General features: G+C 37.6%; 1 protein-coding gene across 2 annotated transcripts in view; it reads right to left on the bottom strand.

Moving 5' to 3' along the window:
- Positions 1-26,563, bottom strand: part of TNKS (tankyrase) — a 125,383-nt gene that overhangs the window by 70,171 nt on the left and 28,649 nt on the right. The gene's annotated exons all lie outside the window — the stretch shown is intronic.

The following is a 26,563-nucleotide window of genomic DNA, read 5'->3' as shown; positions in this document are numbered from 1 at the left end:
AATACAAAATACACTTGGCCAGAAAGTATTTCTACATTCCTCATTCATCATAACCATACTAAGGAAAATATGTTTAAGTGGTCCTCTTATTAGGTAATGTAGTTACCAGCAGTTCCTAAACCAGCTTATTTTTCCAATAGCTTTATTTCAAAGTTATTCTAAGATACAGTTCATTGTTACCTTTCAAAAAAGTAGTATATTAAACCTCCATTTAACTTAAAAGGAAAGACCTTGCAAGAGTTAACACAGGTTCTCTCTACTGTGCCCTAGATGTGTTAGTTCAGCAGGAGCTAACTCAGTAGTCTCACTCCTCCCAGAGAGAACATACCATCAAGGAGAAATCATACTGTACCTTCCCCACACCAGTTTGGGATTCCTGCTTATCCCTTTCTATAAAAGCCCACTTACTGGTGCAGGAAATGGCGAGATTATTAGTGACAGAACTTGCTTCCTGATGCTGACTCTCCTTTTTGCCATCCTCTGAGCATCCTTTAGCAGAGCAAAGACAGCTTATAAGAGAATTGGGTCTGTCTTCCGAGAGCAGCACAACGAAAACTGCAGGGAGGAAGAACAAATGCCCAGAAAAAGGACAGCTCTTGCTGGATCACACTATGCCCTTAAAAGAGTTCTAGCCATAACATCCTTTGCTGCAATCAGAATGGTTTTGGATTTTGATAAAGGACACAAGGAAAGGAACAGGCAAGGAAATATTCAAAGAGAGGGAACACAAAAAATTTCTGGATTCTCTTTTTCCATTCAATAATCACACCAGCAGCCCTGACCTTTGGCAGTGGGCTCTCAGGCATCCAAGAGTCTAAGATGTCAGTCTGCCTCTGATTTTTGTCAGACAGATTTTACAGTTACCATTTTGGTCCAAATAGAAAGTTATGCTTGGATACAGAAGCCCACATAACTCTTGAGCATACAAATGGCGCTTCACAAGAAAATTTCCCTCAGTGGTGTCTTTCAGCAACTCAAACCACTCTTGTAAGTATGATACTTCCAGATTTTGGACAGGGGGACTCCTAGCCAGCAGTTAAGAAGGATCCCAACAAACAACCATATTCCTTTTTCTTACCTTCTCTAAGATGCTGCTCCCAGCCTCAGACAGAATATCTTCTATAGAAATTACAGCCACATACAGTAAGAAGCCACAATGCACGCAAGTTATAAATTATTTTCCTTCTGATCTACTAGCTGTTCAGGAGAAAAACACTTACCTACTGCCTTGCATAAGTGCAGGCAGACAAAAGTAGGCAGATACTGGAGAGGGAGCTACATCGACCCTGCCAATGAGCAGGAACAGGTTTCCCTGCATAGCTGAACATGATTTCAAGAGAAGAGAGATCCATGAAAGGAAGATTTACTGGATAATTAGACCAACAATTTCTAGAACACTGATCAGAGTTCTCATCTAGCTCCCTGGGGATAATGCACCATTTGAAAAGGCATCACTTAAAATATTTACCTTTTAGATTTGTGGGGAAGATCAGCAATGCGAATGCAGAAATGTTATTTTCTCCATTCTTAGACAAGTATATTTAATCTTATACTTACATACAATGCTGGTTTGGGTTTTTGCACATTCCATTCCTCTAATTTTATAATAAATTCTTTTTTCTTGTGCATATAGGAAAGAAATTGTCTTTCTCTACTGGAAAGGCTGCTCACAAAAGATTTTTAGCTATGACTGCTAGAAAATAAGTAAAATCTGCATATCTCCTTTCAAAGGAAAGGTTATTTTTGTTTGTTCTGCCAGATGGAACAAATCTTTCACTTCCAGGGCAATAGATGACAAGAGACTAACCAGCAGAGCCACATATGAAACAATATATTACTGACAAAATAATGTCTCTTCACACAGATCCGCCTTACACACATTTTAACAAGAACTTGTTTAACAAGAACAAAAAAACTAAGTTTGTTTACAATGGCAAAATGGACACCCAGGTTTTTGGATGGTTCTGCAAACTGTCAGCAGTCAGCATCATATTATCTGTTCAATTTCAGCACAAAATTGCCTTTAACATGAGAGATTTACCTTGCAGGTAAAGGTAGGGGAAATGTAGACTCCCTGCATTCATTCCTGCAATAGGCCTGGCCACAGCAGGAAGTCTTTCCTGAAGGAGGTTAACTCAGACTGACCATACATTGAAGTGAGCTTTTACTGCCCAGGTTCAGTGGATGAAGTCAAGGTGCCAGTGCAGCCTACACCTTGCCTCACTCCTGGGCAGAGTACTGAGAGCCTACCACTCCAAGGAAGCCCAGAGCAGGAGATCAGGCAGGAGCAGAACACACACCAACCTGCCTTATGACTTTGGGCAAGCCAGTGACTGCAAAAGAGTATTTAGCTTCAGAAGTCATGGTGCTTAATCCTCTAAGTATAGTCTTTTAGAGTAGTGATTATTAATATAATGAAGTAGCAGAAGCAGTATGATCATTCAAAATATTACTAAAGGCTGGATTTTATTAATCAAAAAGATAGATTCTCAGTTTCTCAGCTACTCAGAAAGAAGATTCTCAAGGCTCTGCTCTCCTTTTCCACTGTTCATGGGAACAGAGCTTGTAAAGGCAATGTGCATATTTTATTGAGTCCAGCTCCCTACATGAATCTATTCAAAAGCTTTTTAGAGATTAATAGCCCAATTTCCCTCGATTTGATGACATCAGATGTTTAGGTTTTGATACTCTTGCCCCCTCCCATGTTACCTTCCTGAAAGTAAAAGTAGACTGCATACAGAAAATGAAGGAATTCTTTACAGAATTAGTCATTTGTCATGAGAAGCTGATGCTTTAGGGCTGACAGTGGTAGATGTGAGGATCTGAGAGGTATTTAAAGGTACTGATATGCATTATAGGAGTTTTATTTTTCAGATAGAGACAAACTCCTCTAGCAAGTCTATTAGGTTTATTCCTGAGAACAGCTGGCAGCCTTATCAGTCACTTGTATGACCTGGGTTGGCCATGCCAGACACATCCACATAGCAAGTGGTAATGACTTCGTTGAAGGTGGCAGACAGATGGAAGCTGCCATGAGTTTGCTTCTTGTGTAAGGACAGAGTGGTTTGCCTGCCTGGACTGAAACAACAAACTGAATTCTGAGTTTATGCCAAAATGTTCTTGACATTATACAAAATAAACATCAAATAGACAAGTACAACATTGTATTCCTAAAATGCAAGCAAAAACAAATTTGCAGAGCACAGAAGGATACAGATCACGATGTTCTGTGGCCAATAAATAATCAAATCAGGTTATGAACTGAAAATGCTACTGAAACAGCAGAAAATACAGAAGGTTTAATTTCAGAACACAAGGGAATACCTTCAAAAGAGTAAAGAGCTTACTTTTTATGTGACCAAAGGAAAATACAAGTCTAGAGAACTGAAGACAACATTTCAAAATAAATGCTTGAAAATGTTATAGTGTCAGTCCTCTTATCTCAACACAGTGTGCAGTGCAATACTGCACACAATGAAGCTTCTATTCAAAAGAATAGATACTTGACAAAAAAAGAACATTACCTATGACAAACAGTCTCCAGGAGATACCTTTGAGAACTTTTTTGTATTTGTAAATTATTTGAAATGTCCTTATATACTGACATATTTATATAACCAGTCCTTTTCCCTACATTCTCCAAAAAGCCCCAAATCACTGCTTGTGCTCTTCGCAGAGTAAAATTCCATGCCTGTATTTTCCCAGTCCCTGAAAAATTATTGTATTCTCTCTGGAATATAACAGTTTGTTCTTCTGCCAAAAAGGAAGCCATCAACCACTAGTCAGCTTTTCAGCTTCCCTTGGCTCATTTACTTACTCTAGACTGGTACCTCACCATCTTCATTTTGCTCTTAGAAGATACTTCACCCGTGAAGCTCTACAGACACTTCATTGCTGCAGACAACCAGTAGCAATTTATGGATAGAAAAGGCACACTCCTTTGTGCATAAATAATGTGGTTATAATGTTTTACTCATTCTTGCCTTGAACGCTACCTGAAGACACAACATCCTTCTCTGCTTGGCAGCACTGGCTTTCTTCACACCAGCTTTGCCTCGTTTTTAATCAGGATGGCAATACAGAATGCAGAGACAAAAGAAAAATAGTACTATGAAAAAATGGAAACTGCACAACTCCACAAAAGTAAAAGAGATTTGAACAAGCACCTGCCTATCTTTGTATCCCCCAAGAACACTGAAGAAACCAGGATGTCATTTTTATTGAAGACCTGGCAAGAAAATGCCATAAATTCACAACAGGTGACATTGCTAATTCAGTGCCTCCTTTTAAGGAGAGGGGAGATCAGTTCAAGCACCTGCAGATCTTCATGCTTAACCTCAAGAGCAAGTACACAGGTCAAAAACAATTCTCAAAGAAAGATGACAGACACAGTATGTCACAGGATCAAAAGGTAAATTACCCCAAACAAATCTTTGATGCAATAGTTTAAAGGGAAACACAGGACATGTCTTCCATGCAGATAATTGGGGAATAATGAGTTCAGATGGGGATTAATACAGATATTATAAGAACAACAAAGAACCTGAGTGGCAGACAAATCATGTTATCCTTGGAAAAAAAAAAAGGCACTGAGTTCAAAAGTAAGGGGCAGACTAGTCTGTGGTTCGAATTACTTATTCCCACTAACTTCAATTCAGTGCCAGCCCATGCAGTGCTCTGGCAAGGCTGATCACTACAATAGTCAAGGCTGCCATTAAACTGAATTACAACAGCAAGATAAAAAAATATATATAATTGTGAACACAATCAGATCCATAAAGTAATGACGTGACAAAGGACAGACAGGTAATCCAGAGCCATCAACAACCGTACTGTCTGTGCCTATGGAAGGAACTCAACCAGGCCAGATAAAGTTACGGAATTCTGCTCCGGGGATATCCAACTAAAACATTACTTTGTTTGATTTTTCTTCAAACATGCAGGAGGCCAGGAAGCCTTTTGTACATCACAATTCCTTACCAGTCCTTGCATCTTTTGTATATTTATACTGAGTGCCATCATCTTTTTCCTTTCTGGGAAAAAAAAAAAATTTACTCTGCTCTGCCAGTGTGAAAGAATCAGGGCCAGATTTGTGATCCTGTAAGGCCACCAAAGCTATAACAAGATGATTTTAAACAAATTAAATATCCATTCACTGTGCTTTTACTTGCACCCTTTACCTTCCGCCTTCCAAGCTAAATTCTGCTCTTTTCCTTTTCATCTGAACTTTTCAAATTGTATTTATATTTTTCCACTACTGAGAAGCTTAGATAATAAAATTACTATTCCAGGTCCCCAAAATAATATAGTTAGAACACTCTAAAATATGTTTACCTTTAAACATGCATGTGAGCAGCCCTACTGACCTTGATATTCTCATGTTAAATGCACTTCAGTCAGCTGCAGCTACAAAGACAAGCCATCATGTTTCTTCACCACAAAAAAATAAGTGCCTTACTCTTCAGCTCAAGCACATAATCAATTGCTCTGTCTGGTGCCATTATCACAGCCAGCCTTCCTTCCTCGAATGTTTTACACATGCATTGTATAGCGGTGGAGGAGCACAATAACAATAAGAGTTATCAGTCTCTCTAAAGCACTCAGTAGTCTATAGGAACAATAAGCATCTCTGAGTACTGAATTATGAAAATTTGGACTCTTCCTGCATTCGCATCAAGTACCAAATCGTCTCCTCTTCTGACAAGCTAGCAAAAGCTAGCTTTCAACTCCTATATGATACGGACTTAATTAATTCAGGCAGTTTCATTTCAAACCTCTCCAACCTCTCCTTGATTGCCAAGCAGGGGGAAGTATACTTCAGCCCTCTGGAGACCACTAGAGGAGGAAGAAAACAAGGGTAAAAATAAGGATTTGTTTCAGACATGACTTTCTCAAAGTATATAGGTACTTAGAGAAAGAAGCTGTTCTAGAGATGATGACAGGGAAAAGAAACAAAACAGGAAAAAGAGCTGGTCCTGGACAACAGAAAGAAGAGTTAGGACAGGAACTACTTTAGTATCAAGAGAGACATTTAAGAATTCCCCAGGTGAATTAAGGTGTATAAATATTTCCTTGGTGTGTAGCACACCTCACTGGATACCATGAGTCTATACACAAATACAAGAAATGGAAAAAGTCAGGATTTTGCATCCAAATCTATTCCAAACATTTAAGGCACCCTGGACTGTAGTTATTAAACACTGACCACTGACATACTGCCTTGTTACAGATACAGTTCTTCAAACTACCTTCACCAATAGTAAGGCACTTTTTCTCCCAAGACTGTACTGAGAAGCAGGGCTTTTAAAACACATTCATCTGACAGCTATGATACATGCAAACAAGATTGTAAGATGAATATATTCAGGACCGGGTGACATTTCTCAACATCTTCACCCCTCAAAACAATAGCAAGATTCATCACACCTCCATACTCCATTTGCTTAGCAAACACCTGCAAAGACCGAAGGAATGAGAGCAACAGCCACACTGCAACCTGCAGCATACAGCTGTCCTTATGCAATACACAAAGGCCAGCAAATTCATACTGATGCCATTCTCCATTTTGTTAAAAAACCTTTGATCGATTCAATAACAAAGAACAGCATTAAATATAGCATGGCAGGACAATAAATTAGGGACAATAAATTAGGGACAATAAATCTGCATTAAAAGAATGAAAAGCCAAGTGACTGAAAAAACCTAATCCTCTAAGGAGAAAGTATCTTTGGTCACACATAGGAAGACCTCCCGTTATTTCTGCCAAAGACAATGCCAATCCATACAATTAATGCAAAAGTCTGGGTTAGTTCATGACCTAGAAGAGTTTAAGCAGAGGGTTGTAACAAGACAGGCTGACAAAGGTATCTCCAATACTTCTGAACTCTGGCCTGTCTACATAAGCATTTAATTCTCCATCTAGAGAGGGCTTTCAAAGTAATCATAATCCTGACTTACTGCAGTTTTGTGCACATGCCATTGCAGTCTTGGAAGGCACCACATAGACCCTTCAGGAAGTTTTCAAAATAATGCACTGTAGACCCTTACTTAGTAACTGCTATTGTGTATGCCAAGTCCACAGGACTGAACCAGACCAGACATACCCTACACCCAAACAAAACCCAAAAACCCTTATATTTAATAAGCTGTTGACAGGAAAGATGACAAAGGCCTCTAAGTTTTTCTATTTCCAAAGCAGAGAACTGAACCTGACTGTTATGCCCGGCAACACCCAATCTCAGTATTTTACAATCTAACTTGAAAACAAAGCAAATACAGTAGAGGAGAAAACAGAAATAAGATAAATTATGAAGGGACATGAATCAGGGAAAGAGTAAAGAAAATTGCTTCCAGGCATATTAATATGAGAAAAATGAACGTGTCTTCACAATAACAGAGCTAACATTTTAAATTTTCATGCAGAGCAGCAACAAAAGACAGAACTTTTTAATATTAATATCATTTCACCCTGTAATAGAAATTGGAAGTAGAGAAATAAGCACTTTATGAGGAGAGGAGGCTAAAATTAGACTTCACCAGTATATAGAGAGAGATGGTATTGCCTGCTTAAAGCCAGCTTTTCTGACACACTCCAGAAGACTAACAGCACAGTATGCTAAGGGACTATTTCAAAGTTGTCTCCCAGCAGTAAGAAACTTAATCTTTACCTCACACTCCCCCACACTATACTTGCACTCAGCCTATTAGTGTGAGAAGTCCAGCAATATTCAGCTGCCCCTGCCTGCCCATCCTAATACAATTCAATAACCTCCTGGAGCAAGGACTGGGAATAATCTGATGCTTCCAAATGCTGAAGCCAGTATTTGTAAACAAAATGCCTGAGACAAAACCAGGAGCCTTGACATTGCAATAGCCTTTGTCAATAGCATATTTATAAAGTCTAACTCCTTTAAAAAAGAGGTGATGCTTCCCACTGTAGCTCTTACTTCAGCTGTGTCTTAAAGCAAAGTGAAAATCCTACAACTTACAATTCACCAATTGATTTATACTCTAGACACAAGTACTTCTACCTTAACTCAGATCTGGAGCTACCAGCATATAAGGAGCCCCAATTACTGACTAGGATGGAAAAAAATACCAAGACCTGGACCCAAGTTACCTGTGCAACTTCAATTCTAACATTTCTGAGTATGTTCACATCTGACTTTCAGCCTTAAGACATTTCTGCAATTTTCCTACCTCCCCCCATTCCTATATGTACTTCAGTAAGTTTGAGTTTGGTTCAATTCAGGCAAAGCTACAGACAAACTTTAAATCATGTACTTTCCCACCAGCAGATTACACATATTTTCCAGAGCAGAGGTGAAACAAGAAGCAGTGTTCTTGGAGAAGTGTTACTAAATGCCGTAACTGACCAACTGTCAATTGCAACATTTGATGTTTTTATTTGGAGGAATCAGGAAATTGTAGAAATATAATTTACACAGCTTATTTTGTTTTTTCAAGAGCAAAGATCCTAGCTGTTATCAGGAAAGAAATGCAAAGTAAACGCAACTAAAACCCAGTTTGAGTTTACAAAGCACATACTACAGCATACTAATTGCTTCATATTAATTGCTTCCTTAATTTGAAATTAATATGCCTCTGACAACAGCAATATTTAAAAAAATCATCATTGTTAACTGCTTTGTCACCTTGTTAAGTGGTCAAAGGAGTTCACTAGCAGCTTCTTAACTCTATTCACCCTGTTTACATTGAACGACTGCTTCATTTTAACAGATCTTTAACAACTAACTCCTGGTCAAGCTTGCTGGTCTGTATTTGCATTGTTTCCTCAATTTCCCACTATTTTGATACCTGCTAGCATATTGAGGAGCATAGCTGGTACCTTCAGGAAGTCAACAACAACAAATACTTCCAGCAGCAATAAAGCATACATCTTTCAGCCATAACCTGAAAATAAAGTTCTTCAGAGGTTTTGTAAATGAAAATTTTCAGAATCTTACAGTCACTCAAAACGATGGGGACTTCTACTGGGGCAGCTAAAGGCACACCTCTGAATCCAGCACAGGCACCTGCCAAATTTGAAGTTTCTGCATCAACCATGGATATATTACAACAATTCAACACAAATATTTTATTTTAGACACTGAGAAAATGGCTTGTTCTTACTGAGCTGCCACTAAACCTTTTTAACTTTTTTTCCACTGCAAGAATGATCAAACACTAGATCATTTTGGCAAGAGAACTTGCAGAGTCTCCACACTTGGAGCTTTTCAAAACCTGACATGGTCCTAAGCAATCTGCTCCAATCTGCTTCATGTTTTGAGCAGGTGGGTTATCTTCAGGGGTCCCTTCCAGCTCCAGAGCTTCTGCAATTCTGTGACACCAGACTAGATTTTAGATCTCAGATATTCAAACTTTACAGTATGAAAAGGCCATAAACCCATTAACAGTAGGCTTACATGAAACAGCAATAAATGAATCTCACGTATTTCTGGCTCCCAGGCAATTTAATATCTCTGTTAAAACCCAAGGGCAAGCGACAACTAAGAAGGAAGAAATCAGATCAAGAAGAATTGTTGAACTAAGTAATTTCAGCACTTCAATTTAAGCAGACTTTTATGAACAGACCTATAGCAAATTTCAATTTAAACTGCACAGCCTGACAACACTTCCTTGCTTTTCCTTTCAAATATGGGAAACAAGGACAAGCATTTATGGGATCAACAATCAGAAACAAGAAGAACACTACAGAAAAACAAGACAGGCAGGCCCGAACTGAGAAGACATTCTTCAGCAGCCTTTCAAAAACGTACCTGGCATGAATATAATGCAGCAGTGCCAAATCATGTCTTGGACATGCCCATGATGTTCTCAGAAGGACCACCCTGGGTAAGAGTTAGCTCACTTAAGTCTGATTTAAAAACTGACTACAACTGTCTTGCAGTAGATATTCAAATTTACTGGTTTGTGCACATGGCCTGCAGCAAGACTAAATTGCCTACGCCAAAGGGAGGCAAAACAACCTCCCCTGTACCAATCTTCCTAGACTTAACACTTTTTAATATCTTTGAAACAAATTTACCAGACCTAGCACATGATATACAGAACACCATTAACACAAGGCAAAGGAGTATTCTCCTGGTAAAGCATGCCACTGTATTAAAAAACACAAAATTCTCTGACAAAAAGGAAAAACACTAGTGGCAAGATCACATTAAGTCCTGGTAGCTGGACCTCAGGAAAAAACCTTCACTTTCAGCACTCTGAATGATACCTGAGGTATTCAGATGACAATTTGCTTCTCAGGTTAGGATTTCTTTTGACACACTGGTATATATATTTTAATAGATCCCACCTTCATTGCAAATACACTGGTCTTTTCTTGCACCAGAAAAAGGCACAGGTGGATCCCTCTGTGCTTTCTCCATCACAGTATATACCCATGATGAATGGCTCTTTACATGCGAATCCTGAAAAACAGAATGGACCTGGAAACATCACAACAGACAGGAGACCATGTCCTTCCTAGTGACAGCTCTTGGACAAAGATGAGGTGAGGTGACATTTTAGAAGCATATTTGTGAACTTCTAAATCATTATTCTGGCTGTGATACCAAAATCCAAAAACTATTAGCTGAAGTACTAGCTGTGAAGCCTCTGGAAAATGTTAAGAGACTTATCGGGACAGGATGAATAGCAGGAAATAAAACTTCTGGTAAGCAGTCACACAGCATGACATTTTCCTTACCCGTTAAATGCAATACTTAATATCCTCAGCTTTATTTATATTTGCTCTATAAGGAGGACTAAATGCTTTCTTTAGAATAGAAAGTGCTATCCTAATTAGCATAAAATTCTGCTTTTAACATTATAGATGTTTTTGCTTATATAAGTACTAACAACCACCACTGCAGCAATGCCGAATGAAATCTAGATATATTTTTAAATTATTACCAGACTGTAAAGCATAATGCAATAGAAATGACTAAAATTCACAGTAGTCAAAATGTGTACGTGGTGAATGCTAAATGTAAAATTACAGCTCCTCTTCATGTACACTGACAAATTACTATTACATTCTGCATTAATATCATTTTTGAGGATCTGAAAGATCATGCTACTTATAATGACATCAACTGTGTATTTAATTACAGCTAAAACTCGCAAGAAAATCTTATGAATTATCGCAGAAAGGATCTATTTAAATTTTTTAGAGTAATATATGTTTCTTCCAAGGAGAGATAAAGCTTGAGTAAACAGTATAATTAATTGGATTCAGTATTCATTCTTCTGAAAGCTCAAATCACAGAAATTTAATAATATTTCATGTCTTACTTCTGTAGAGGCAAAGTATTTTCCAGAACAGTTAAGAATGTAAAATGGAAAATCCAAAATTCATGTTGTAAAAATGTTACCAAAAGACTACATGTAAAATGTCAAAAGGTAAATTGCACAGCTGGGGGTCAGTGGAGGTCTAACCATTTTTGCACTATCTCCAATTACTGTAAGTTTTAATATGAAGATAGCCATTTGCAAGTTTAGGCTGTTTTAATATGAAAAAGAAGAGTTGAGAACTATTCTGTACATCAATCACATCCTGGATAGAAGCAGAATGACTGATACATTCACACCATGGACCCAAAGGCCTTTCTGGAATGGGCAGTATTAAATAACTGAGGTTAAATTCCAGATGGCTGTATTTCAAATTAGCCTGACAGCGACGTATACATGGTGCACGGCAGATGTCAGTCATTACCACAGAGGCTCATTTGGGGTGCTGACGTTAGCAGTGCTTTTAACAAGCTTGAGTCTCAGTGCGGTCAGCAGGAGCCTGTCTGTCCAGCTTCCAGCGTGCACTGAGTGCAGGTGTCAAGGTTTGAGCAGCAGGAGGTACTGCTGGGTTGGCTCCTCTGAGAAGGGATATGGGCTCATCCTGTGCTGGACACAGCCACTCAGAGCTGGCTCTGACAGACCCAACGCTGGCCAAAGCTGAGCCCATCAGTGGCACTGGCGGTGCCTCTGCGCTGATGTATTTAAGAAAGGGTAAAAACCAGTGCACAGCAGCTGTGAAAGAGGAGTGAGAACACATGAAAGAAACTGTCCTGCAGACACACAGGTCAGAGAGAAAGAAGAGGGAGGAAGTGCTGCAGGTGCCAGAGAAGAGATTCCCCCCACAGCCAGAGCAGATATCCATCCACACTGCAGTCCATCAAGAACATTCTCTAGAACAAGTTGTATCAAATAGAAAAGTGAAGAGAATAAACAGAAGGGATGAAGGGAATACTGTCAGGGCACCTGTTGCAATTTCTAACCAAGTGAAAGCTGTGAAAACCATAAAGGTACTGTAGGGAACTGAGGAAGGTGCAGGGGGAGAGACACGGTGACATGAACTTTGCTCTCAGTTTCTTCCTTCCAAGGCCTGGACTTTGTTAGGATGATCAGTGCTTGCAAGTTTAATTACTATGGACACAACTTTTTACTGACAAGGAAGTTACTGACAAGCAAAGTTTCGTAGAAACTTCCTTGGAACAACTACGTAGAAGAATATTGACCTGAGGTTTTAATAAGGGAAGATGCAGCTGTTTTGCAGAGATGGCCCATTACATTTATGGATCAATTAAGTACCAATGCTTTTTCATTTCTACTTCTAAACACTTTGTCCAGACTTAATACATGTATTGTGGCCACATGTTCTGCCTAGGGTACCCCTCCCAACACCCAAGCTGTCCTAACTCTCACAGACACAGCTATACAAATTGCCATTTCCAAAGGAATAAGACTAGGGATATGAAAACATTTTCCCAAAGAAATGCTAAAAGGAGATAGCTAAAACCAGCTTGCTCATTGACATAGTGCTCTTCAGCTCTTCACAGCACTCCCCAGTTATACATGCACAGAAGCATGGGAAATCTGAAGAGGAAAGACTTAACTCACACGTTCTCTTCCATGTTCTCAAAGAGAAAGGGAAAAGTATTTTATACTCCCTTTTATCTACTGGATTAGTGTGAGGGAGCTGATTTTATATTTTATTTTATAAAATAGTTCTTGTTCACAGAGATAGCTTGCACTTCTCACTTCTGATCTGGGCCCTAACTCTGCAACTTGCTTCTGGTGATCAACTCTCAAAGATCAAACTTAGCTGACCTCATCCCACAATTTCCATCACCAAAACTCATTTCCCAAGCTGTTTAAAGGACTGATACATGCAACAATGAAAAATACATGAGCCACCTATGGTCTAATGAGTGCTTAACATTATGGAAACACTTATCAACCAAAGCAGCAGGATCTGTGGAGTCTGAAACAAAGAAGCAGAGAAATAAGCTTATTATCCATAAAGAAGGAAGCCTAATCTTAAAACATTTCTGACTAATAAAATATCAGACACAGCCTACATTTGTTCTAAAAAGGAAATTATTAAACTACAAGAATTGTAGCAAAGGATAAAACCTCTTTTGTCAAAGTTTTGAGCCTGTTGCAAGGCTAAGTAAAAATACCTCCAATGTCTGTAAATGGTATCTATAACACCTGTAACAAGTCTCAGGACCCTGACTCTAAATCAGCATTGAAAACTACTATTCTACTCTGAAAAAAAGTGTAGCTGTCTTTGTGGGACAGCAAAAAGCACTGTGGAAAACAAAGGTTTCAGATACATACTAACTATTTAGGAGAGATAATCAATAGCATAGCACACATTTTATGGTATAATGTTTTATAATTCTAGTTCTGTAAGTGTTGCAACATGACAGAGTATGATTTATCAATGCATTTCCAAAACAAAAGGGTTTTACTTAACTTACAATATAGCTTGCCAGGTGTATGAAAGATTTCCATTAATAATGTGGTACCAATTCAAAATTTTGTGTCTTCATGCAAGACTGACAATAGATTAACTATTATGTTAAAATTAGAAACTATTCAAGGCTACCAAACACGTAAAGCACTTAATCACACAGTTCTTTTAAGCATAAGAACAGTCGCATTGCACAACAGGAGGAAGTTATGAAGCATATGATTAAATGCAACTAAATTGGGTACAAATCACAAAAAAAATGTAATTTTGAAATATCTCTAAAGTACATTGGAAACAAATGGGATTGTGAGACATGAAAAAAACCAGTCTTTTTTTGCCAGAGTCTGTCTTTCATGTATGGAAGATGTAAAGATAAATGAAGACAACAGCTGCTGCATTATCAAAGACACAGATTACTTCTTACTTCCCAGTGAGGTCAAGCTTTTAAAAATCACCTCAAAAAATATTACATGGAGGTTCAATATTAAAGCTTGATAGTAAGTTAACTTTTGCTATATTATGGACTTTGAACCTTCATGCAAGTTTGATGAGCACCCACATACAAATGACAAATTCAGTCTAATTTTAGAGAAAATTCCTATATTGCAGTAACAATCTCCTTCTTACATCCAAGAGACTGACAATAGCCCCCCTACCTAGTAAAATACTTCCCTACCCTTGGAAAAGCAGTAAAAAACAAAAACAAACAAAAAACCAACCAAAGAAACTTCACAAAAAAACAAACAGGAAGAAAAAAAAAGTGCAGCAATTATCCTCATCAAAAGGATGAACAGTAAGTATGAGAAGAAATCTCATCCACCACCTGGATAGAACAACTGTAGTCATGAGATAAGAAAATAATAAATTAAAAGAACTCTTGAACTTTGAAAATAAAAAGCAGCAATGTCCATTTCTAATATCCTCTAAAAAGACACGAAAGAAACATTGAGAATAAAAGGCTATTGTTCCTTGTCCCCCTTATGCTGCTTGGAGTGAGTGGAAATAAACATAGAAAGATTTTCAAGGCTTGTCCTATGCCCTTGAATTATCAGAGTTTCCTGCCAATGCTACCACGAAGAACCTCATGTCCAAAGTGGAAGACTGCACTGCAGTGACTGCAGGAGACTGTGGGACAGAGCTAAAGAGGAAAGAGATCTTATATTAATCCCAGGATTTGACATGTGACGCCCCATTTCCACAGGGAGCACCAAGCCAAACATCTTGCAGCTAAGAAGTATGTTAGACAGACACAAAAAAGAAGCTGACTCACATCAACACATATGGTTTGAAGGGTAAGTTCTGCCTTTTCGTACCTTAACACAACACTTTCATAAACAACCATCATGGATAATACTCAAAGTTAGTTAAAATCTCAGCCACACTCTCTACAGCTCAGAAATTTAACTTCCATTTTTAAAGAAAAAGCTCACCATATTTCTTCGTTCATAAAGACAATAAAAATAGAAAATGCAAAATAATGGGTCTGCATGTTCATTACTCTGATGGGAAATACTGCTTTGACTTGCATTATTCCTTTATACCCACATATCATACTTATAAATAATTGCACACAGAAAAAAAAAAACCACAACCTTTTACAAGTAACTTGCTGAATTTTATAAAATCTGGAACAAGGCTTTGTCTTCCTCACAAGATGGGGACTACTACCACTGCCTTCATGTTGCCCATTTTACCCCCAAAGGAAAACAGCACGCACTGAGACCTTCATTGGAATGGTCTTCATCTCCCTTCCCAATATGGTGAGCATTGTAGCCCTGCTTCAGTATGTTCTGAATAAACCTCAGCTTAACCTGAGATCTTTCTTGGATCATAGCTAGAGTGGCTCAGCATCTGGCAGGATTGAGACCTAAGGATATGCAAGAAGAAATTAGCAAGTTCCATTTAAATGCTAATACTTATTCTTCCCAGTGAAAACTGAAGTATAACAAGTGATCTCTCAGCACACAGAAAGAGCCTTGATTGTTATTTAATGATCACAACGAATAGTTAGAAAGCATGAAATGAAGCTAATAAATCTTCTGTTGAGCCTGACATTTTCAACAAACAAAAGTACTCGAAGTTTTCAAAAACAGTTCCATCCAATTTTCTTCATTTTAGACTAAATTTTCCATGTTCTTCAGTTACAGATCCACATACTGGCACCATACAAATTACACTGAAACACCCAGCTACTTGAACAATTTTTTAAAATATTTCTTTTCAGTGGTATCTGTACAATATAAAATACATTATATTCTACAAAGTTCAAGTTCATGCATCAGCACTATCTGTTTGCCTTTCAATGATAAATTAGGATATTAGACAAACACTACAGAAGCAGGTTTTTTTTCTTTTCTTATTGCAGCCTCCTAGGAGGATATAAATACAGTTTGGGTTGCTTAGGTTTTAGCATTTTTAAGCTGCATTTTATTCTAAGTACAGGTAAACTGGGGATTGTTTGACAATTAAATAATTTTAACAATTAATTAAACAATTTAATATTTTTTTAAATACTCAGTCATCAAGATTGCTTTTTCTTTCACCTCTGCAAAAAGGAAAGATAAAACAAGCCAAAGTTCCCTAGACTCCAAACCCTGTGACTTCAAACTTAGTAGTCAATATTTATATTATTTGTGATAGTGTGAATAATCAATCAGTAAAATGGCTCCTTAATCTAACAGAAACCTCTTAATTTATTCATAAACTTGCACCACTAAAATAGCTGTTCAGAGAGAAGCGTATTTCTAGAAGCCTCTTCATGCACCAATCAAAAACAACACTTGTGACTTCAACTACGTAAAAACAATACTGTCATTACCTAAACCCAGAAGTGCTTCATTTTTTTTTGATAATATAAACACACACACGTGTGTGCACATGAGAATAACAACACTCCCACACACTACAGCCCCAGTATAAAACAACATAAACTCTCTCCAGAGTTAAAAGCATATGTAAAATACAACGGAAGCAATGCAGCTCTATTTCATTCTTACAAGTGGGCCACTCTTTAAGTAGAGCTATATTTATTAAGACTCCACATTAACACACCATATCATGCCATAGTCAGCTGCAGAGGGGTTTTTGGAATATTTCTAGAAACGTAACAGTCTCTTACTGGTTCCAAGTATTCTCTGCAACCTGTCCAACAAGGAAGAGGTCACAGCCATTTGCTTTAGATTACCTTCCTCCCCCTTCCCTTCCCCACATACTGCCCCTTCAACAGAACAAGTTGTGTGGATGGCCTCAAGTGTTTGGACACCAGGCTTGTGTCGTGGCACAAAAGCACATCAGACCTGTGGTGCTTGGCCTGTGTGAGAGTATAAGTAACATGATACTAAGAATAAACTTCTCCTACCTCCTTCATCTCTTGAAAGATTTGTATATCAGAGAAATATCTAACCCATGGCCATGTGAAATTTAAACTGCATCTGAGTCTGCTGAATCAGATCATCTCATCAAATAAGTCAGGTTAATTCCATTTCCATTACATATTCCTACAATTATAAAAGTTCTCTATGCCAATTATTTTGAAAGACTTCAAGGTAGGTGGTCTAAGCACAGCACCACATGAAAGAAAAACAAACTTCACTCAAGAAATTACTTTTTACAATAAATCAATTGCAGAGAGAGCTGATAGCATTTTTGATAGCTGCTAGGAAACTAAAGGTTACTTAACAACTATGATATAAACACCAGTTCCCAATCATAATGCTGCCAACTTTGAATCCTTCAGGCTGAATTTCTTGCTTATCTCAATCTAGTTTTTTTTAAATTATAAATTCACCACATCTGTAAGACAAGGAGTGTTTGTGCTATCCATATAGCTCATACATAATGGTTTGTGTATTTGAATGTAATATAGAACTCTCCTCTGTCTTTGAGAAGAAACTTCAATATCTAGATATTTTAGAAGAGAGACTTGATTGACCCAAGAGCTCTGCCACATTTTAAACTTAGAAGAAATGCCTACTATGGCCAACCTGATAAATCCAAGTCCATATGTCTAAACTGTTGAAGACTAGAGCTAGGATTACACAGATCCAGGGAAAAGTGAGTAGATACCTACACAAAAAAGGGACAGGGATAAAGGAGAGTGCTGGGCAATGTCTAAAAAAGGTGATGCTACAAGAGTCTATTTTAAAACACATTCCCCTCCAATATCTGGTTGACTTTCCATACATGCTAAACTCAGCCTGTCTGTATGTGCATTCCACTATGACCATACCACTTTCACAGGATCCCTGACTGACTCTCTGCATTCAGCATCCTGAATAAGACAGCACAAAACTAAATCTTATCTGCCAGACACCTGCTTTATTTATAAATGGGAAACCACATAGAAACTGCTGGAAGGAGTAACTTAGCTGCAGAATCCAGTGCACATCCACAATAAGTCCATGACAGAGCATTCTAAGGTGAAACAGGATATCCTAGACAAATACACATGGTGTGCTTCAAACCCAGCAGAAGAGCAATACAGAAGCTGGGACGTGGAAGTTGCAAAGAGCTTAAAAAAAACCTACAGTGCACTGTTACTGTATTCAGTACAAGTTGTCTAATCTACAAGAGAATTTTCAAGTCCCTTTTAATTTCAAGAATATTAACTCCTTGGCAAAGTCCTACACTTGAACTTAATTACATCAAGCATGTGTGTAGTGAAGATAAAGGGGACACACAGTTTCTGACCCAACACAGTACCCTATGCTGCATAGGGCATCCTGTGCACATTTCTCATGATAGCAGGAGCACCTCTCCGGTGGCAAGAACACACCCACTCTCACCACAACAAATTTGGTGCAGCATCTCTGCACAGGAGTGCCCAGCACAGCCACACTCTGCAGTCTTGATTCCTCCCCAGAGTACAGTCATCCATCCTGTTGAATGAGGCAGTGGGGAACAGTACACCGTCTTATGTCCTAACATATGCATTAAAAGGTAAAATTAAGATTGTCTTCCTCTCCAATTTCCTAGTCCATATATTTTCTTTACACAACATTAACAATCTTTTAGATTCATCTGTTAAACCTGGAAAAAACATCATCTTAAATATTTTGTGCATGAATTCACAGACCCCACAAATTTCAGCTGTAACTGGCTCATCGCTTTCAATGTTTAAACAAAGAAAACAAGTATCAAAGACTTTTCTAGAAGCTACAGTATGAGATATAAAAGCAATGGGAGCTTTTGTATGCAGGAATTGTCCTGCTAGCTAAAAATTCTTTCCTAAGAATTCTATGCTTGCTTACAGGCTAAATTACATATTAGAATCAAGCATACACAAAAACTACGTTAAAATTGCAGAATGACTATCTTACTTACAAATAGAATGAAATACATGAGAAGCAACATGACGTAACAGTCTCCATCCACTCAATTCTTATCACTTCACCTGGCTTATTAACATCTGCAGTATATATTGTGAAAAGGCCATTTTGGTACAATAATCCAGGAAGGTTATCCATGAACAATGGAAAAATGTAGCAGAGATCAAAACTGTATTTGGTCTTAAGACTGGCAGAAATTGCTATGAAATTCAGAGATGCATAACAAAATATGAAAAAAAAAAACCTAACAACAAACCCCAATAAACAAAGCTTAAACTTAGCAACAAAGTAAATTACCTAATCAACATTTAGAGAAGAAAAAAAAAATCAATAAAGTATAAGATAGGTCAGTGCTCAAGGCAGAGCAACAAAAAGATGATTTCTCTGATGCACTATGGAAACAGAAAGGCTTCTTATACTTTTCTACTATTATTTTTCCTAGAGTAGCATGAAAAATATATTTTGTATTCTTTACTTACAAGCTACGGAGATCTTACTTGTTATTCTGTCCATATGAATAACAACAAACCCTGGGATGAAATGCTTTTTTCCAGTTTGATGTTGTAAAATTTCAGTGTGAAGTACAGGCTAAATAAATTTCTGTACATCAGGTTTCTGAAAGCTTTCAAAACATCCACAACTCTATATAACAGGAGAACTGAGAAACAGAAAACCAAAACACCCGATTTAGGTGTTCTGCAAAAACTCTGAAAAGATAATTTGTTCCTTTGACTACTTTAGAGTTTGATTCCATCTGAAGAGTAAATACTACTGAACTGTTATAACAGTAAAAAGATAAAAAGAGTGAAAATCCTTGCCAGGGGGATGGTGTAAATCAAAACCATGCTTTTCATAAAAGCACCATTTCTAAATCCCACAGCGCCTCTTCTTACTTGACTACCTATACAACACACTATGGACTTTGAACTCCTTGCCTAAATTGAGGTTACAAAGAATGAAAAGTTGCCTGATCTAGGCTAATACCCACATTCCAAAGAAGCCACTTCAAGATACACATCTAAGCTTAAACAAAAGACAAGGATAATGGCACTTTACTCTAAAACATGGAGCAGGAAGAAAGAGAGCTCTCATTATCCTAAAATTAAGCCCTATGAAACAAGCATCCAAAGCTGAAGTTACAATAGGAAGAAATCTAAGCACATTAAGGCATGGAAACGGACTTTAAGCAGCAGAATATACACATCAGCTCACACAAATCCTTGCAAAAGTTCCTCAATAAGAGATTAAACAAATTACACAGTTATAGAGTCAGAACCAAAATACTTCAGACACTTGAGAGCTGGAATAACTTGTTTCCTTTAGGATAAAATACACTGCAACTTGTGTTAAATAACCTACCACACTGAAGGAAATGTTTAAATTATTTAATTACAGAGGAAAAACAGTAGAAGCTAGAAGAACCTAAAAGAAACTGTGGGAATCAGCAACAAAATGGAGTACTGACAAAGCAGTAAGCACTGCATGCATAATACAAGTCACCTAGAATTATACTGGAATATAAACCACAAACTTCAGAATTCGGAATTGCTTTAGAGACTCCCATAAACCATTTAGCTCTTCTGCAATCAGAGAGGTAATAAACAAACTTAGCCTGAATAAAACCTGCAATAACAAAATGCCATGAAAGCTATTAAATCATCACTCCAGAAGTCAATGGGATGCTGTACCAGAGCACAGTGCTCAAATCAAGATACATTATCTTGAAATAATAATGCAGTGCTGGAAAGCAGAAAGAGAATCAGCAATTCCAGCAGTACCGCCAAAGCACAACTTCCTTTTCACTGAGGTGAAACTTTGTATGTCCACATTCTAAAGCTCAAGAACCGCTCTTCTCAGGGAAGAAATATAGCAGAAGTGCACACCAAGTATGACATAATATCTACAACAAAGAGGACTGTTTCTTCTATGTTTCTCTCAATAAGAAAAAAGGAAATGGGTTTTATTCTGTTTTAGAACTGAAATGTTACCATCCCAGAACTGAGAGAAGATGGCATTTAACTCCTGGCTTGCTAAGCAACCTGTGCATTTTCTTCAAAGAGAAAAGTGGGAACTAGACCGCATACTAAATGAGATTTTTAAAACTACACATTTATAAATACATCAAGATAGTTGTCTTTATAATATTCTCTAAAAAACCATAAAACAAGATTTAAAATCTATAGAACTAGAGCTTCTAGATGAAGGCCACCAAAATGGTAGACATTATGTTCCAGGTCTGTGCCACAACTGCCTTTTTCCCATATTTTTCCAAAGACTGGAAGAGCAATGGCCTCAGCATTCTCAAAGGAAAGCTGATATTGCGCATAATGCTACAGGAAGTAAATGTAACACCATGGACTCCAAATGTAAAATCATCATGTGCCATTCATACCAGTGAACTAGAGCATATGGTTTATTTCCTTCCCTTAGGTCTTGGTAAAAAGGAAGAGTAAACCTACCCGAATGCTAAACAAGTAACAATCACAAAAACATACATTCAAAACTTAAAAAAGTTCTGGGAAAGGTTCTTCAAACCTCTTACTTCAAGATGTGTATCAACAGCTTATACAAAATAAGGTGAACGTCTTCTGCAGGTCAATGATATTCCTCAGCTGTGGGATTTCTTGCTCTTTTCTGTAAGGCAGCAGATCCAGCATTACTGTCAGAGAGGACAATGGACTGGACAAGTGGGTGGCCCAAACCATTCTAGCAGTACCTGCCCTTACCATGAAATCACTTTTCCTTTTGTACTGACATTTATTATACAGTTTTGTACAGACAGAAGCTAAACCTTGTCCAAATGATCTGATTTAGAACACAGTATGTAAGAATTAGATCAATTAGAGGAAAGTGGGAAATGGTTGTCACCTCCCAAAGTGATGTGCTGTTGTCTATACAGAAGGCCTTCAATAACCTAAGATTACCTAGAAGGAAATAACACCAACCCAGAATGAAATAGTTTAGGATTTGAGACAGTCAAACTGTAAAGGTGCCACAGGAAAAACAAAATTAACGAACTAAAATACCTTCTCTTCCTGCTATTTTTAAAATGGCTAAGTTGTACCTAAAATCCATTTTCAATTCTCTGAAGTTCAGTAAGCTTATTGTAATGAAATATCATATTTTTCTCTTCCTTGCAGGTAAATTACACATAAATGTCAGTTCACTTCAAAAAGAATTGTGCAAATATATTTCAATACATGAACTATTCTTCCTACTTAAATTAAAAAGTTGACATGACAAATAGATGAAAACATGAATCCTCATTAACACCTCTAGTAACCTTAGCCCAGCTATACTTTCACTCATCAAGCTATCCTTCACCTCCAAAAAACTCAAGTGAGAAATGCTCAATAGGACCTAAAGCACTTTGTTTGTAAAAGACATTATTTCCATAGTAAGCAGGAAGATCAGAGTCTTGTTTAACTTTGAAAATTGATTCTATTAACAAACAAGACATTATTTCAAAACTAAGAAATCTTCCTTTAATCTAGAGATGCAGCAGTTTTCAGGCTTTTTTCATTTTGATCTTTTTCAAGGGAGTAATCCTTGAAACCAACAAAAACCAACCCCACAAAATGCTGGCATGAAGTAGACAAAAATATATTATCCAACAAAAATGCCTTCAGCTCCTGCTAATAGGTCCTTTGGAAACTGCTCAAGTACAAAGAACAGCTATTCACATTAAGAAAGCATTTCTGAACAGCAGATAATATGGGGAATAAGTGGCACTTATTTTTTCCACTGTGTGGAAAAAAAAACCAAACAAAAACATCATTCACTTAAATCATTAACAATAGTGTTGGCTCATCATATACTGTACAGAGAAAATATAAAAGGATGTTAATCTTTAAAGAGGTAATAATCAGGGTAAGAAAATAATGAAGATTAATATGACTAGCAGTGCAAAAGCTCCCAAAGGCCCAGTATTGAATGGGAGTGCCACAGTGCTATGTATGGCAACAAAGATGAGCTCCCATCTCAGAAACCACACACCCCAAAGACAATTAAACAGAAAAAAAACCCCAAAAAACCTAGGATATTAACCAGGTGTGTTTAACAGTTCTTAGATGTGATATGTTTTTTGAGCCTGTAGTATCACTTCAGCCTAGAGAAAAAGAGGATTACAATCCTTTTCCTGACAACACGATTCAGGAACAGTATGGGATGCTAAGTAAGAATAAATAAAATATTCACCCTCTCAAACATGAAGTGCTTGGTTCACAGAAATGCTGTCTATCCTGCAAAAGGAGGAAAATAGGTTACTTTTTAGGTAGTAAAACGCAGATTCCTCAATTATGTAACTTCTTTTTTTTAAGAAGATAGTACTAGGTCTTTAATTTGTGTATCATTCCCTTTATTCTACAAAGAAATTTTCAAAGTCCATTTCCATCAAAAAATTAGCCTTGCATCTGCATTATGTATTCTTATTAAACACATCTTTTAAGAGGATGTTGCAGGAAAATGGCTGGAAGTCATGCCAGAAACTACTGCATTACATGTCCTTTCTGCAATCTAGGTGAAAAGGAGAGTATACATTATTCTAGTCTGGAAGACAGAAAATAACAAGTCATTGTGGATTGAGCATTTGCTGCCAGAACAGCAGAAATGCTTTTTATGCAGCATGAATTACACTTTTAAAACACATACAGAACTCTTTGTCAAACTGAAAAGGTTTAATCAATTACCAAGAAGTTTTCTGTTTACTTTTGCTGTGTTGGAGGTCAAAGGGACACTGTAATCACAGTTCATTTGCAAAGCAATTAACACAGATGCACAAACCTATGCAAATACATGGTCAAACAAAGTTTTAAGAAGAAACCTGTGTTCTTCAAGAACCAATACAGCAATGTAGAAAAGTCTGTTATGGTCATATGATCTATCAGGATTCCTATGAGGAAAGGCTGAGAGAACTGGAGAAGAGAAGGCTTTGGGGTGACTTAATTGTGAACTTCTAGTACCTGAAGGGAGCCTACAGGAAAGATGGTAAGACACCTCTTACAAGAGAGCGTATGCATAGGACAAGGGGGAATGGATTCAAACTGAAAATGGGTAGGTTTAAGTTGGATGTTAAGAAGAAATTCTTTACCATAAAACTGGAACAGGTTGCCCAGAGAAGTTGTGGATGCCCCATCCCTGGAAGTGGTTAAGGCCAGAGTGGATGGAGCTCTGAGCAACCTGGTTTAATTAGAGGTGCCTCCTGTCCACAGCAGGGGGGGTGGAACTAGATAGTCTTTAAGGTCCCTTCCAATCTAGGACATTCTATGATAGACACAGATAGAAAAAGGAATCAAAAATAACAATGAGAGCATCCTTGACATGCATGCTCCTTAAAGACGCAAATACAGTTGCAAATTACAGACAGTGCTCCACTTCCAAAAGCTCTAAATATGAGCATTCCTAAAACCCCACCATTCAATACTAAATACTGAAAATCAAGTTAATATATCCTCTCATCCTTAATCCAGTAATACCTTTAAGTTCTGATGCACCTAATTGCAAAGAATTGCTGTAGCTAAAGATTATCCCCAGTCAGATAGATCCTAAGAAATCCCTTAAGCCTCCTTCTTCCACAGGGATGAAGCAAGACCTGAAGGTAACAACATATGGAAAATGCATGAGAAATAGCAGCCTAACAGAGACAGTATGAAACAGGGCAACACCCAGAAAAATGCAGCTCTTAATAGCTAGCCTCCATTTAAATGACATCTCCAGTACCAGGTTTTTCAGTTATTGTGCATCACATGGCAGCTACAGCCCTGACTGCACAGCCTGCAACTCAGGTGCACAGCACAGAGCCCTGTGTAGCCAAGAGCCACCTTGAGGACAAAGCTGAAAAAACAAAAGCTGATTTTCTTGCTGGGAAGAACAAACACATACAAAAATGATGCTTTCTTATGAACAACTAAACACATCTATAGCACCATTTGTGTCTGCATGCACAACCTGGTAACATTCACTGGCTGCAGACAGCTTCAGTCACTGATGTTGTGTGTGAGGCATTAGGGGTAAGCCCAGAGACGGGCACTGGCTGCATTTCACAGGATGTTCTCAGAGGCCTGCTTCAAATTCATCTCCACTTGTCAGTAATACAGTGACACATTGCCCTCTCCTCTGCCTAAAGCATAAGGTGATCCAGTGCCCAGAGAAATCAGTGAAGCTGACATGAGGTCACAGACTTTCCTAATCTTCTACTATCCACTGAAGATGCATAGCCTGAAGAGCAGCTTGGGCTTTGTAACCCTCACACTGTAGGTATATCAAGTTCCCCACAACCAAATGGCATATATCCTTTAACACTTCTGAGGTACAGTGACTCCCAGTTGCCCTCTCTATATTCAGCATCTGTACAACTGTACCCATTAACAGCCAAAAGTCAGATCAACCTGCTTAGCACATCTAACATTAGTGTTAACACTGTAGGAACGTGTTTAAATTTGACACAGAGTAATTAAAGTAAATCATATGTATTTAAAGTACACTGTTCCAAAGGCACTCTTGAATCACTGCAGCGCTGTAGATAATTATGTATAGCACTCAGTGCACTGAAGAAAGAAGACGATGAGGAAATGTTCTTGACAAAGTGAAGGGAGCTGGTGTGCTCTGAACATAATCTGAAGAAAGAATATGGGTGTTTCATAGCACATAACCTATAAATTAAGCTGTCAATAAAAAGAGAATAGGGGAAATAGAGGAAAAAGAAAAACAGCTATTCCTTCAAATGAACCTCAGCTGCTGAATCCCTTTCTATAAATCTAATTGCATATATTTTGAAATCAAATATTATTTTGTTTTAAGCATTATTTCCTAGATGACAAAATCAGCACAGAGGACCATGTATTTCTTGATACCAATTTGACAGACAACTGTATTATACTTTTCATGCTCACTGGTATGCCACAACATTTAATTTTTTTAAAAATCAAAGCTCTGTAAAAACAAAGTTATATCTGTAGGATATTTTCATGAAACATTTCTTTGCAGCTAATAGCCCCTAAAAAAGAAAAAAACTGGTAGATTAGAAAGGGTTCAACCCAAAATGACTAACAATGAAGAGGAAGGAAAGTACAGCATGTGAATCTGCAGCAAAATCTAATGTGAGTATTGATCTCTGCAATCAGTAGCAGGTTGTCTTTCAGATCATAGGTACTTTTATAGTTACACAAACGTCCTTGCTTGCTTAACAGTGAAGGTCTTAAAACAATTGACCTGATTTTTTTCTAATTTTTTTTTTCAGGAGGTAGGGGATCCTGTTCAAACTGTCTATTGGGTATCAATTAAAAAGAAAAATCTCAGAGAAACACAGTAAATAATAAATGATATTGTAACACAAAATAATAGCATTAGCATAAGTAGAATAAGCAAATCTATAGCAGCACAGCAGATTAACAACAATTACATCAACATGAAATCTGCTAAAAGACAGTTTTTAAAATGCTCTTACACAACAGAAAATCAGGAAAGGCAGAAGGCTCTT

The sequence above is a fragment of the Lonchura striata genome, chromosome 4, assembly GCF_050655825.1.
Source record: "Lonchura striata isolate lonStrDom1 chromosome 4, ASM5065582v1, whole genome shotgun sequence".
NCBI lineage: Eukaryota > Metazoa > Chordata > Aves > Passeriformes > Estrildidae > Lonchura > Lonchura striata.
This window is presented reverse-complemented; position numbering and strand designations above follow the sequence as displayed.